The 12,419-nt window shown below is 42.8% G+C and overlaps 1 protein-coding gene across 1 annotated transcript in view; it reads left to right on the plus strand.

The window, feature by feature from the left end:
- Positions 1 to 12,419, plus strand: part of RAPH1 (Ras association (RalGDS/AF-6) and pleckstrin homology domains 1) — a 629,351-nt gene that overhangs the window by 380,840 nt on the left and 236,092 nt on the right. The gene's annotated exons all lie outside the window — the stretch shown is intronic.

The raw sequence follows: 12,419 nt of genomic DNA on the forward strand, positions 1-12,419 counted from the left end.
TTCCACTTGCATGTCACCATTTCCTCATAGGCAGCATGGTCTTTATAAAGTGAATGTGAGCAACTGCGATGTTTAATTGGCTGGTGTGAGTTCTGACAAGATTTAACATTGGGTCAGGTGTGTGAAGTGAAATGCTTTCTCCCATTGTGATAGACAATAATCCTTAGAAGCCTGACCTCTCGAGTGCAAAGACAGCATGCGTAACTAAAACCTTCTAAACAGGAAAATTGTTGAGAAAATTTTGAAACATTCCAGTAATGGACAACTGTTTATAAAAAAAAAAAAAAAGCAGTGCTTAACGTTATAAAACTGCCTCTGAAGTACATTTCATAAGAAGACTAAGGACTTCAGTTTAGTGCTTCATTGAGCATGTATTATTCCTATGGTGCTTAAAGGCACATACCCACATCATGATAGTTTATATTGATATAATTAATCAATTTCCTATAATTTGATTATGATGAGGTGATGCTCAGTGCGACTGGGAAGCAAAATATTGTTAGCTTTCCTAATAACTATTCTAATTTAGAACAAAAATGGTTACGTCAGAACAATCCCTCTCTTTGCCCTGTATATTAGTTTTCCCAACAAAGCCCTTAGTCTCCCGACTGCTTCTTTATTCGGCTCTTACCTATAGCTTCTTGTCATAGCAAGTCCATTTAAAACTTGGTTTTCCTCTAACCGATGCTATAAACTGCTTTTAATAGCATGGAAAATAAATGTAATTGGCTGCATGTGTTCTACTGAGCTGCAATAAATGGTTTACCATAGACTTACTCTGGCAATGATCTAACACTTTTGCTGGCATACCTCCACTGAAGAGCTTTTAGTCCCACTGATGGTCTTTCCCATGACATAAAGCAGTTTAAAAATTTCCTTTTAGGTATTCATTTAAAAGACTTGACATGGTTTATTAACTGTGGTATTTTTATTGTTTTCTGTTTGTGAACAGTCTATTATCTGTTAGTCTGAACATTGCTCCCTTGGTATATCAAGGAAGTCGGTCCTCGGAGCTCTTGTTCGGAATCTGAAACACGCTGTGAGTTCATGAGTTTGCTAAGTAGATGGTGTGAGCATGGCTTGTATCCGAATAAAGAGAGATACCACAAGCTATTCTACGATTTTAGACCCCAGGCTCCACCTCTGTCACCAGCAATTTCGGTTGGGTTGAAATTGTTCCTGCCAATGAAACAGAAAGTAGGCTTTACTATCACTTATTTAGTTGAACACCAGCTTCTGGCTTTGGACAGACTGGATGGACTGTGCAGGTCTCTAAAACAAACGGGTGGTCTCGCCTGTACATTAAATCAGTCAGAAAACAGCAGGAGCACAGGACGACTCAAACCACACTCGGCCTCTGTAAAAGGTTCAGAATCCTTTAATGAAAGCATCAGAGTTGGACCCGACACGGTCCTTGTTTCGACAGTGAGCATCCACCTGCCTCAGGGGTCACATGCGAACTTCCACATGAAGGTAAGAAACAAGTGTGCCTGGTGCAGTATTTCAAAAATAAATGAATTGGGCAATCCCTATCAGAGAAACAAAGCCGTTGGAACAGTTCCGTCACAATAAAACACGAACCATGTTGGGTCCAGCTCTGGTGTTTTCATGGATTCTGATCCCTCTACAAAGGCTGGGTGTGGTTTGTATCATCCCGTACTCCTGCTGTTTTCTTTGCAGGGCTCTATCCACTGACATTTACTGTCGAAAGGGACGCCCAAGTTTTGCTGAGGACGTCCTCGCAAAACGTCCCGGTGGAGGGGCGGGGAAACCCTAATTATGGAAACAAGATGGACGTCCATCTTTCGTTTCGATAATACGGTCAGGGATGCCCAAATCCTGAAATTTAGGTCGTTCTTAGAGATGGTCGTCCCTAGACTTTGTTGTTTATGATTTTCGGTGATAATGGAAACCAAGGACGCCCATCTCAGAAACGACCAAATACAAGCCCTTTGGTCGTGGGAGGAGCCAGTATTTATATTGCACTGGTCCCCCTGACATGCCAGGACACCAACCGGGTACCCTAGGGGGCACTGCAGTGGACTTCATAAATTGCTCCCAGGTACACAGTTCCTTTACTTTGTGTGCTGAGCCCCCCAGAACCTTCTACCCACAACTGTACACCACTACCATAGCCCTTATGGGTGAAAGGGGGCACCTAGATGTGGGTACAGTGGGTTTGTGGTGGGTTTTGGAGGGCTCACATTTACCACCACAAGTGTAACAGGTGGGGGGAGGATGGGCCTGGGTCCGCCTGCCTGAAGTGCACTGCACCCACTAAAACTGCTCCAGGTACCTGCATACTGCTGCGGTGGAGCTGAGTATGACATTAGAGGCTGGCACAAAATATTTTTAGACTATTTTTTGAGGGTGGGAGGGGGTTAGTGACCACTGGGGGAGTAAGGGGAGGTCATCCCCGATTCCCTCCGGTGGTCATCTGGTCAGTTTGGGCATCTTTTCTTGGCTTGGTTGTAACAAAAAAAGGACCAGGTAAAGTTGTCCAAGTGCTCGTCAGGGACGCTCTTTTTTTTTTTTTTTCTTTCAATTGTGGGTCGAGGACGCGCATGTGTTAGGCATGCCCAAGTCCTGCCTTCGCTATGCCTCTGACCACGCCCCTGTGAACTTTGGTTGGCCCCGCAACAGAAAGCAGTTGGGGACGCCCAAAATCAGCTTTCGATTATGCCAATTTGGGCGACCCTGTGAGAAGGACGCCCATCTTCCGATGTGTGTCGAAAGATGGGCGTCCTTCTCTTTCGAAAATAAGCCTGTATGTAGCTGTACGGGGGACTTTCTGTGACAGTTGTGGAAGCATACTGCCTGCTCCTACATAAGAACATAAGCGTTGCCATACTGGGACAGATTGAAGATTCATCAAGACCAGTATCCTGTTTTCCAACAGTGGCCAAGGGTCTTGCATTTTCATGAGAGCTCACTTTTGGAGTGGAGGAGTAACCTAATGATTAAGTGGACCGAGATCCAGGAAAGCTGGGTTCAAATCCTGCTGATGCGCATAGTTATCTTGTGCAAGTTTCTTAACCACATAGATATAGTTGGGGTGTGCATGGACCTGGGGTAGGCAGTACCCCTTCCCCAAATGTTGCAAGCAGTAATGCAGAATTTATTCCCCTCACCTGACTGCCAATAAGTCTACCGCCCCCTCCCCCCAAACCCTTCAACAAATTGTAAGCAAACTACAGCTGTGCTTAACCCCTGCATTGCCTTGATATAGAGAAATGTTAACTGTACTTCACCTTAAGCTCTGTCGAGCAGGGACTGTCACTTCACGTTCAAATGTACAGTGCTGCGTATGTCTGGTAACGCTATAGAAATGATTAGTAGTAGTAGAAGTACCTTAAGCTACTACTGGAAAGCATGAGCTAAATCCAGATCCCCCCTCCCTCTTCAGAATTCTGCTTCACGTTCTGTAAAGGAACAAAACTCAGAGGTGCTGTCAGTACAAAAGTTTTAATTTTCTGCGTTTTACAGTTGTCCACATATATTTGTGGCAAATAATTTTTGGGCTTGGAAGGTTTCTTCAGTTTAATCAGAACCAGCTCTTGCTGCTCTCCTTTTTATTAACCCTCTCCCTTTCCTTCTAAGCCAACTATTTCGATTAGTTTACCAAGCACCCCAGTGTACTTTCTCATCATCCTCCAGTATCCAGTATGGAGATAACCTGTAAAGCTTATTCTGCATGTAAAGCATATTTTACTTGGGCACAATTTATAAGGGCCTGCTTCCGCAAGTATTTAATGTTACTATGGAGCTCATTTTCAAAAGAGAAAGACGTCCAAAAAGTGGCATAAATCTGCATTTGGACGTTTTTCTCACAAAAACATTCAAATTAGTATTTTCAAAACCAACAAAAGTGTCCAGGACTAAAACTAAGACGTTTTGAAGTAGACCTGTTTTTATAACGAATAAGGCACAAAAGGGTGTCTTAAATGACCAGATGACCACTGGAGGTGACCCCCTCCCAACCACCACAACTGTGAATACAAATATGATTTAGCAGCCTCTATGACAGCCTCAGATGTTATAGCCAGGTATATTAGAGCAGCATTCAGGGTCCCTGGAGTAATCTAGTGGTCAGTGCAGTGCAACATGGAGCGGGGGACTGGTTCCTTTCTCCTTCTACCTGTCACATTTTTGGGGGAAACTGTGAGCCCTCCAAAACTCACCAGAAGCCCACTGTACCCACGTTATAGGTGCCCCCTTCACTCATAAGGGCTATTGTAGTGGTGTACAGTTGTGGGCAGTAGGTTTTGGGGGGCTCAGCAGACAAGATAAGGGAGCAATGGTGAGATGTGTACCTGGGAACATGTTTTTGAAGTCCACTGCATTGCCCCCTAGGGTGCCCCATTTATCTCCTGGGATGTCTATGAGACCAATCTACTAAAAATGCAGGCCCCTCCTACATCCCAATGGCTTGATTTTCTCTGTTTTTCACTTGGACTTCTTTTTTCTTTTTGAAAATGGACCAAAAAAACAAAATGTCCAAAGCACAAAACCTTGTTAGAAACAGTGTTTTCGAAAGCAAAAAGATTTTTTTTTTTTAATGAACTTCTTTCCTATTCAGATTTTGGACATTTTTTGCAAAATGTCTAAAGTCCGGACTTAAGACGTCATATTAAAAATGCCCCTCTGTCACCTTTCAGAAAAATATTGAAGTGACTATACAATATATGGGTTGTACACTAAAAAATTATAAACTGTGTATCAAATGTTATTATATCATATTATAAATCCCCCCGTAGGAATAAGTGGGTACAGTGTGTGTGTTGCACAGGACCAAAGGACTTGCAAGTGTGTGTGTAAATACTGTTGCATGGATGATGGGCAGCTGTGGGTTAAACATCATAATTTCCTGGTTACAATTTGTACAGTTGATCTTTCCTTTCAAGTTTGTTTATTTATAATTGTTTTCCTGCATTATAATAAGAAGCAGCTCTCTGAAGTCTGCACAAATCCCTCATTTCCCAGTGCAGAAAAGGGAGGCAGCAGGGATGACTCTGACTGGCAGGGTCCAGCAGCCTCTCCTCTCCTATCCCAGGCCTGGACCTAGATCCCACAACCCATTCACAGACCCCTGTGAAGGGAGGAAAAGAAAGAAATGCCAGAACCAGCTACTAGTTGCTGCCCTGCTGCCAGCCCCACAGTTGAGTAGTGGTGTTCAGTTTCCCACGTTTGTATAAACTTTAATTTTGTTTTGCTCTTTTACTTTTTTTTTTTTTCCATTTCAAGACAATGTTGTAAATAGTGTGCATTGTTCAATAGTGCATATTGTTTGCAAATAGTGTGTGCACGCTTTGTAAATAGTGCACACTCTTTGACATTTCTCATGTTTTGGATGAATGCACATCCCTACTGATGAGAGAGAGAAACAAGTAGCTGCCAAAGCGCAAACTTCAGCTCCTCTGACCATAACTGCTACAAGAAGGGGAAGGGGAGTTGCAGAGAGGAACTAGTGCAGATTTGAGTTAGGGCACTTCCTGCAGCATTTTGTAGCCTGCCTGGAACGCCATCAAAAAATTCTTCCTGTGCCATCTTACCACCCCTTTTCTTCTCCTCCAGGTACAACAAAACTTTCTCTTGCACACTGCTGCTGCTCACCTTTCTTCAGGGCCGCCGAGAGACAAAGCTGGGCTTGGGGTAAACACCCCCGGGCCCGGCACTCCTCCCTCTCCGGGCCTGTCCCGCTTACTTGTCCTGCTCCTGTCACTGTGTGTGGCAAAGTTCCCCAGGGCCCGGCACTAGCATTGTTCTCCTGTTCCTGTGAGTGGCAGTGCCACAGAGTACAGTCTGTCCTTCCTTCCTGCTGCATCCAAAGAGGCTGTTTGGACATGGCAGGAAGGACGTACTCAGCTCTGCAGCGCTGCTGCGCTCAGGAACAGGAGAGCAGTGCTAGTGCCGGGCGGGCACCCCTTGGATGCCGGGCCCGTGGAATTTTATCCCCCCACCCCTCCTCGGCGGCCCTGCCTTTCTTTCTGGCTTCCTTTTATTCTCACCATTTTAGCTCATACTCTTCCACCCTTAGCTGAGGGGAGAGAAAGGCAAAGGTCTCACTCATTTGCTCATGTGCTAACAGCATCAAATTATATGTCATATGGGAATTATGCAATTTTGTGCAAGTCTGCCTGGCATCATAAATTATGCTCAACATGCTGCAGTTGCAAAATTGCATAATTCCCTGGTGCAGAAATTCATTACCCTTTCCATGAAGAAGTATGTCCTCAGGTTAATGATAACTCTATCCCCTTTCTCCTTCATCCTATGCCCCCTCATTCCAGAGCTTCCTTTCAATTGAAGAGACTTGCCTCATGTGCTTTTATGCAGCTTAGGTATTTAAATGTTGTCTTCCATCTTTCTTCCAAAGTATATGTGTGTGTATATATATATATATATATATAACACCCAAGTCTTGCTCCTCTTTCATACTCGAGAGTTCTTCGCCCCCTAAAATGTACTGCCCCTCTGGTTTTTGCAGCCCAAATGCATGACAGCCTTCACCGATATCGTTTATAAAAATGTTAAAAACAACCAAACCTTGTGGCAAACCACTAGTAACATCCTTTTCCTCAGAATGAACTCCCTTATCACTACTCTCCATTGTTTTGCATTCAACCAGTTCCTAACCCAGTCAGTCACTTTAGGGCTCATACTGACGACACAGTTTATTAGTCGTCTATGAGGAACTGAGTCAAAGGCTTTGCTAAAATCTAAATACACCACATCTAGCGCCGTCCTTCGATTCAACTTTTTGGTCACCCAGTCAAAGAAATTAATCAGATTTGTCTGGCAAGACCTGCCTCTAGTAAAACCATGTTGCCTTGAATTACAAAACCTTTACCATTCTCCTTTAAAAGCATTTCCATTAATTTACTTACCACAGAAGTCAGACTTACCAGTTTGTAGTTCTCAACCTCTTCCTTCCGCTTTTGTGGAGAGGGACCTCATCTGCTCTTCTCCAGTCCTCCGGGACCACTGCTGACTCTAGAGAAGTATTGAAAAGCTTATCCAGTGGAGCTGCTAGAACTTCCCTAAGTTTGGTGTATGCTATGTAGCCCCATCGCTTTGTCCACCTTTAGTTTGGCTAGCTCCTCACGAACTCAGTCCTTCAGGGACTACCACCTCTCCATTCCTGTTTGTTTGTCTTTTGCGGTCCTGCTTCTGGTCCTTCAACTGTGAACACAGAACAGAAATATTTGTTAAGCAATTCTGCCTTATTTTAATCAACTTTTATATATTCCCCCTCTTCACCTTTGAGTCTCACAGTACCACTTTTGCACTTCCGTCACTAACATATTGAAAAAAAATGTCTTTTTTCCTCCCATTTTACCGTACTGGCTTATTGTTTTTCTTTCATTTGCATCTTTGCTTTCCTGACTACTGTACCAGCTCCTCTTAGCTTTTCCAGATATTTTGTTGCTGGTCCTCTTTCTGCAATCTCTTGTAATTTTATAAAGGCTAACGTCTTTTTCCTTACCTTGTCAGTTACTATTTTTGAGAACCAAAGTAGCCTCCTTTTCCTCTTACTTTTATTTACTTTCCTTACAAAAAGGTTTGTTGCCCTTGAATAGCTCCTTTCAGTTTTAACCATTGTTTTCCAGCTTCTTTCAGATGTTTCCATACATACGATTCCTTGAGGTAACGTGAACTTCTCAACATCATCTGGCCATTGTTTTTAGTCACCGTCGCTGTGCTCATGTTTGCATAGCCTGTACACCATTTTATGTACATCACAGAACATAACCCGATTAAGCATGGACTGCAAAGCCCTGTAGAATTTAAGGCATAGGCTAGACAACCATTTTGCCTGCGTGTAAGGCCTGAGCCAGAATATAGATTCTCATCGGAACCATGGATTGTTAAGCTGCATCATGCCATTTACGTGTACAAAGGGCCAGGGTCTCTGTTACATTTCCGAACCAGCTGAATCTAGCTTTAAGTCTCTAGTTTGTAATAACCAAGAATTCCTTGAAGGGACGTTATGTTCTAGCCAGTGTGTAGACCTTCTGCCCACTGCAGTTACATCTGAAGTCCATGTGGAAAATACCTACTTGATTGGTTTTGCAATATTGACCAACTCCAATGCTATCAATCATAAAGACTGTTTACAAAAGTTTGGATAAACAATTCTGAAGCTGTAACTTACTATTTGGCTTTTCAAAGAATATAGTGGTTCATTCTTGTTTGTTCTTTTACTGTTTTCAAGCATTCTGTGTTGCATGACATTAGAGGGCAACTAAAACCAGGATTTTTCATTTCATCCCAAACTGAATCTGCCCCAAAGACTTAGTTGGGAATGGCTGATCCAAGAGATAATTGTTGATAAGAGTTAACAACTGTTTCTAGGAATTTGCTGTATACCTAATTGTTTATATTGCTACAAGCGATAAACCATAATTTTTCTAGAATCTGAGGGTCATTTATTATCAGCAGATAAAAAATCCAGTGAGTCTAGGGGTGTCACGTCATCACGACAGTCGCATTGACAACCACCGGTTGTGAACCCTTGCACTGTTCCTGGACCATGGGTACCAGGCCAGGTGGCGTGACTTCAGTTCCAGAAGCAACAGTCGGAAGGCCCAGTTCTTCACCTGTGATTGCGGTTGAGCCCTTGGGTGCTGGCGGCCGCCAGGACTTGAATAGGATCTGGGCAAGAAGGAGCTACCAGGAACAGTACCAAGAGCAGTTGCAGGTCCAACTGGCAGAGGAACAAGGCAAGGCTACGATCTCTATCAGAGAGTAGCATTCTGGAACGTCAGTATGGTACAGATGGGCAGCAACAACGGATAGTGTCAGGTTCAGGCTAACAGGTTCTGGCAGGCGTCTATCAGAAGTCAGGTTCAGGCTTACAGGTTCTGGCAGGCAGCTATCAGAAGTCAGGTTCAGGCTAGCAAGTTCAGGCAGGCAAAAGATAGACAGACACACCAGTGCTTACCAACAGAGTAGTAGCTGAGGCTCTGAGACCCAGCCTGGCTGTCCCCTAAGAGGTGAAGGCGTCTGATGTCACCGAAGGATGTTCCCTCACAAGGGGAGGGGCTGGGTGTGGCGCAGCCTAGAAAATGCACCCAGGAAAAGAGGAGCTATGTGCGTCGAACTCCCTGCATCAGGAGGTCAGTACCATCGTGTGCACTGGATGCACCGCATTCAACCACAAGAATGGCGTTGGTCATTGGGTTGTGACAAGGGGCCAGGGAATAGGTGTGATTACCCTAGCCCAGGGGTTCTCAGCCCATTCCTCAGGACACACTGAGCCAGTCTGGTTTTCAAGATATCCACAATAAATATGCATGAGATAAATTTGCTTGTACATCCTCCCTTATACAGAAATGTCTCATGCCTATTCATTGTGGGCATTTCGAAAATCTGAGTAGCTTGGTGTGTCCCGAGGATTGGGTTGAGAACCCCTGCCCTAGACATATTTGCCATATTATACTTAGTCCCCTGTTATACCCCCAACTCCCTTCATATTACACCCTTCCCTGGTCCCACCTCTAGACTTCAGTCATGCTCCTCTCATCTTAGTCTCTATCACAGCTACCTCCCCTAGTTTCTCTCCCAGTCCCCCTCGTATATGGCAAGACATGGAGGAGAGCAGATACACGTTCAGCCATATTTTGCTGTACCACTTGGGATCTGCCTGCTAATTCTGAACCATTTGGCTGTATTTTTTATTTATTTTATTTATTCTAAATTTACTATACCACTTTAACTGGCAACAAGGGCAAAGCGGTTTACAATTCTAAAAATCACAAACAAAAAAAAATAGAAAAGGAAAAGAAGTACAATATATAAAAGGAAAGAACACATATCATTCATAATAAGATTAAACAAAAACAGACATATACTTACAGGAAAAATGGAAGAAAAAATGGTCATTCCAGCACTCAGGTGTTTGTAATTGAACGCGCTTGTTCAAATAACCAAGTCTTCAGTAATGATTTAAACTTATTGTGCAGGGAGAAAGGCATAGAATTCCAAAGTGATGGGGTGACATAGAAAAGAAACTCTATGACGATTGCTCTCCATCTGAGCTGATCGAGGCCCTGGCAGCACCAGGCGATGGTCATTTAATGACCTCAAAACTCGTACAGGAGAAAACGAGATAGTCAGACTAGTCAAATGAGATGGGGTACCTTGACGAAATGCTCGAAAACCCTCGTACCAAAATTTTGAACTGAACACGAAACTTGAAGCCAGTGATGATCCTTTAAATATGCTGTGACATGATCTGTATTTGAAAGGTGACATAAACATGGATAGCTATATTTTGAAGAGTTTAAAGTCGCATGAACATAGATTTTGAAAACCCTAAATAAAATGCAGTTACAATAATCAAGTCTAGTTAATGAAAAGAGCTAAAATCAATGAATGAAAAGCATCATGGGTAAAAAAAAAAAAAACATGCTGTACGTAATTGCCTCAAAAGAAAAAATCCAGTCTTACATAACGATGAAACCTGAAGTTCCAAAAGAAAGCGAGAGACTAAAATAATGCCCAGGTGACACACAAGCTAGGGACAGGAGTAATTAATATTCCTAACAAAGAAAGAGGTGCACAGGGCATTGACAAATGACCTGTTAGCCAACATACCACAGTTTTCTCTTGATTCAATACTAGCAGATGGGCTGACAGCCATTGAGAAATGGCTTCTAGACAACACTGAAGAGAGGACATGTTTAAAAGTCGAAGATCAGTAAAGTAATAAAATATCATCTGCATAGATGCTAAAAGGAATGTTATAACTCTGAATGATTGTAGCTAATGGACTAATAAAAATATTAGCTAGAAGAGGAGAAAGGATAGAGCTTTAATGCACTCCGCATGTCAAAGATCTGGTTGAGGAAAACTGATGATCCAGTCAAACATGAAAAGAATGGTCTGACAAAAAAGATTTAAGCACGCACAAAACAGGTGAAAATGAGGAAAGTTCCAGTGAACTGAGGCAAATAAGGAGTAAGAGAATCCAAGAATTTACTGATCAAAATCAGCTGACCCAAAAAAAGACCATACACAGGCCATCTTTCGGCTAAAGCACCTTCTTCAGGGGTCATAGCAGTTCAGTTTAATCAATATCAGATAGTCAGTAAAAGGAAAAAAAACATAGGAACACTGGAGCGATATGTGCTGCGTGGCGTGCCACTCAGTCAATTCTCCAATATAAGAGTATCCTTACTGAGTGAGACCAATGGTCCATCTAGCCCAGTAACCTGTTTCCAACAGTGGCCAAGCCAGGTCACAATTACCTGGCAGAACCCCAAATCGTGGCAACACTCCATGCTACAAATCTCAGGGCAAGCAGTTGCTTCCCCATGTTGTCTCAATAGTAGACTGTGGACTTTTCCTCCAGGAACTTGTCCAAACCTTTTTAAAACCCAGATATGCTAACTGCTGCTACCATATCCTCCGGCAAAGAGTTCCAGAGCTTAACTATTTGTTGAGTGAAAAAATATTCCTCCTATTTATTTTAAAAGTATTTCCATGTAACTTCCTTGAGTGTTCTCTAGTCTTTGTACTTTTGGAACAAATAAAAACTTGATTTACTTCTACTCATTCTACACCACTTACAATTTTGTAGACCTCAATCATATCTCCCCTCATCTGTCTCTTTTCCAAGCTGAAGAGCCGTAACCTCTTTAGCATTTCCTCATATGAGAGGAGTTCATCCCCTTTAGCGTTTCCTCATATGAGAGGAGTTCACCCCTTTAGCATTTTGGTCGATCTTCTTTGAACCTTTTCTAATTCTGCTATATCTTTTTTGAGATACGGCGACCAGAACTGAATGCAATACTCAAGGTGCGAATGCACCATGGAGCAATACAAAGGCATTCCCTAGCATCCTGTTTGCTTTTTTGGCTGCCGCCGCCGCACACTGAACAGAAGATTTCAGCATGTTTTCTACAACTATGTACTACATCAACTGGCTCACCTTTATCCACATGTTTATTCACGCCTTCAAATAAATGAAGCAATTTGGTGAGGCTGAACCCATGCTGTCTCTGTCCCATTAAACTATGTTTGTCTGTGTTCTATAATTTTATTCTTTATAATAGTTCCCACTATTTTGCCCAGCACTAATGTCAGGCTTACCAGTCTATAATTTCCCAGAACACCCCTAGAACCCTTTTTAAAAATCGGCATCACATTGACCACCCTCCAATCTTCAGGTACTACGGATGATTTTAACGACAGGTTACATATTACTAACAGCAGATCAGCAATTTCATACTTGAGTTCTTTGAGTACCCTTGGATGTATGCAATTCTGTCCAGATGATTTACTACTCTTTAAGTTGTCATTTTGGTTCAGTACATCTTCCAGGTTCACCAAGATTTTTTAAATTCTTCCGCATCATCACCCTTGAAAACCATTTCCGGTACAGGCAGATCTCCTCTTCTAACTTCTTCTGTAAA

Source organism: Microcaecilia unicolor, chromosome 7 (genome assembly GCF_901765095.1).
Source record: "Microcaecilia unicolor chromosome 7, aMicUni1.1, whole genome shotgun sequence".
In the NCBI taxonomy this organism is placed as follows: Eukaryota; Metazoa; Chordata; class Amphibia; order Gymnophiona; family Siphonopidae; genus Microcaecilia; species Microcaecilia unicolor.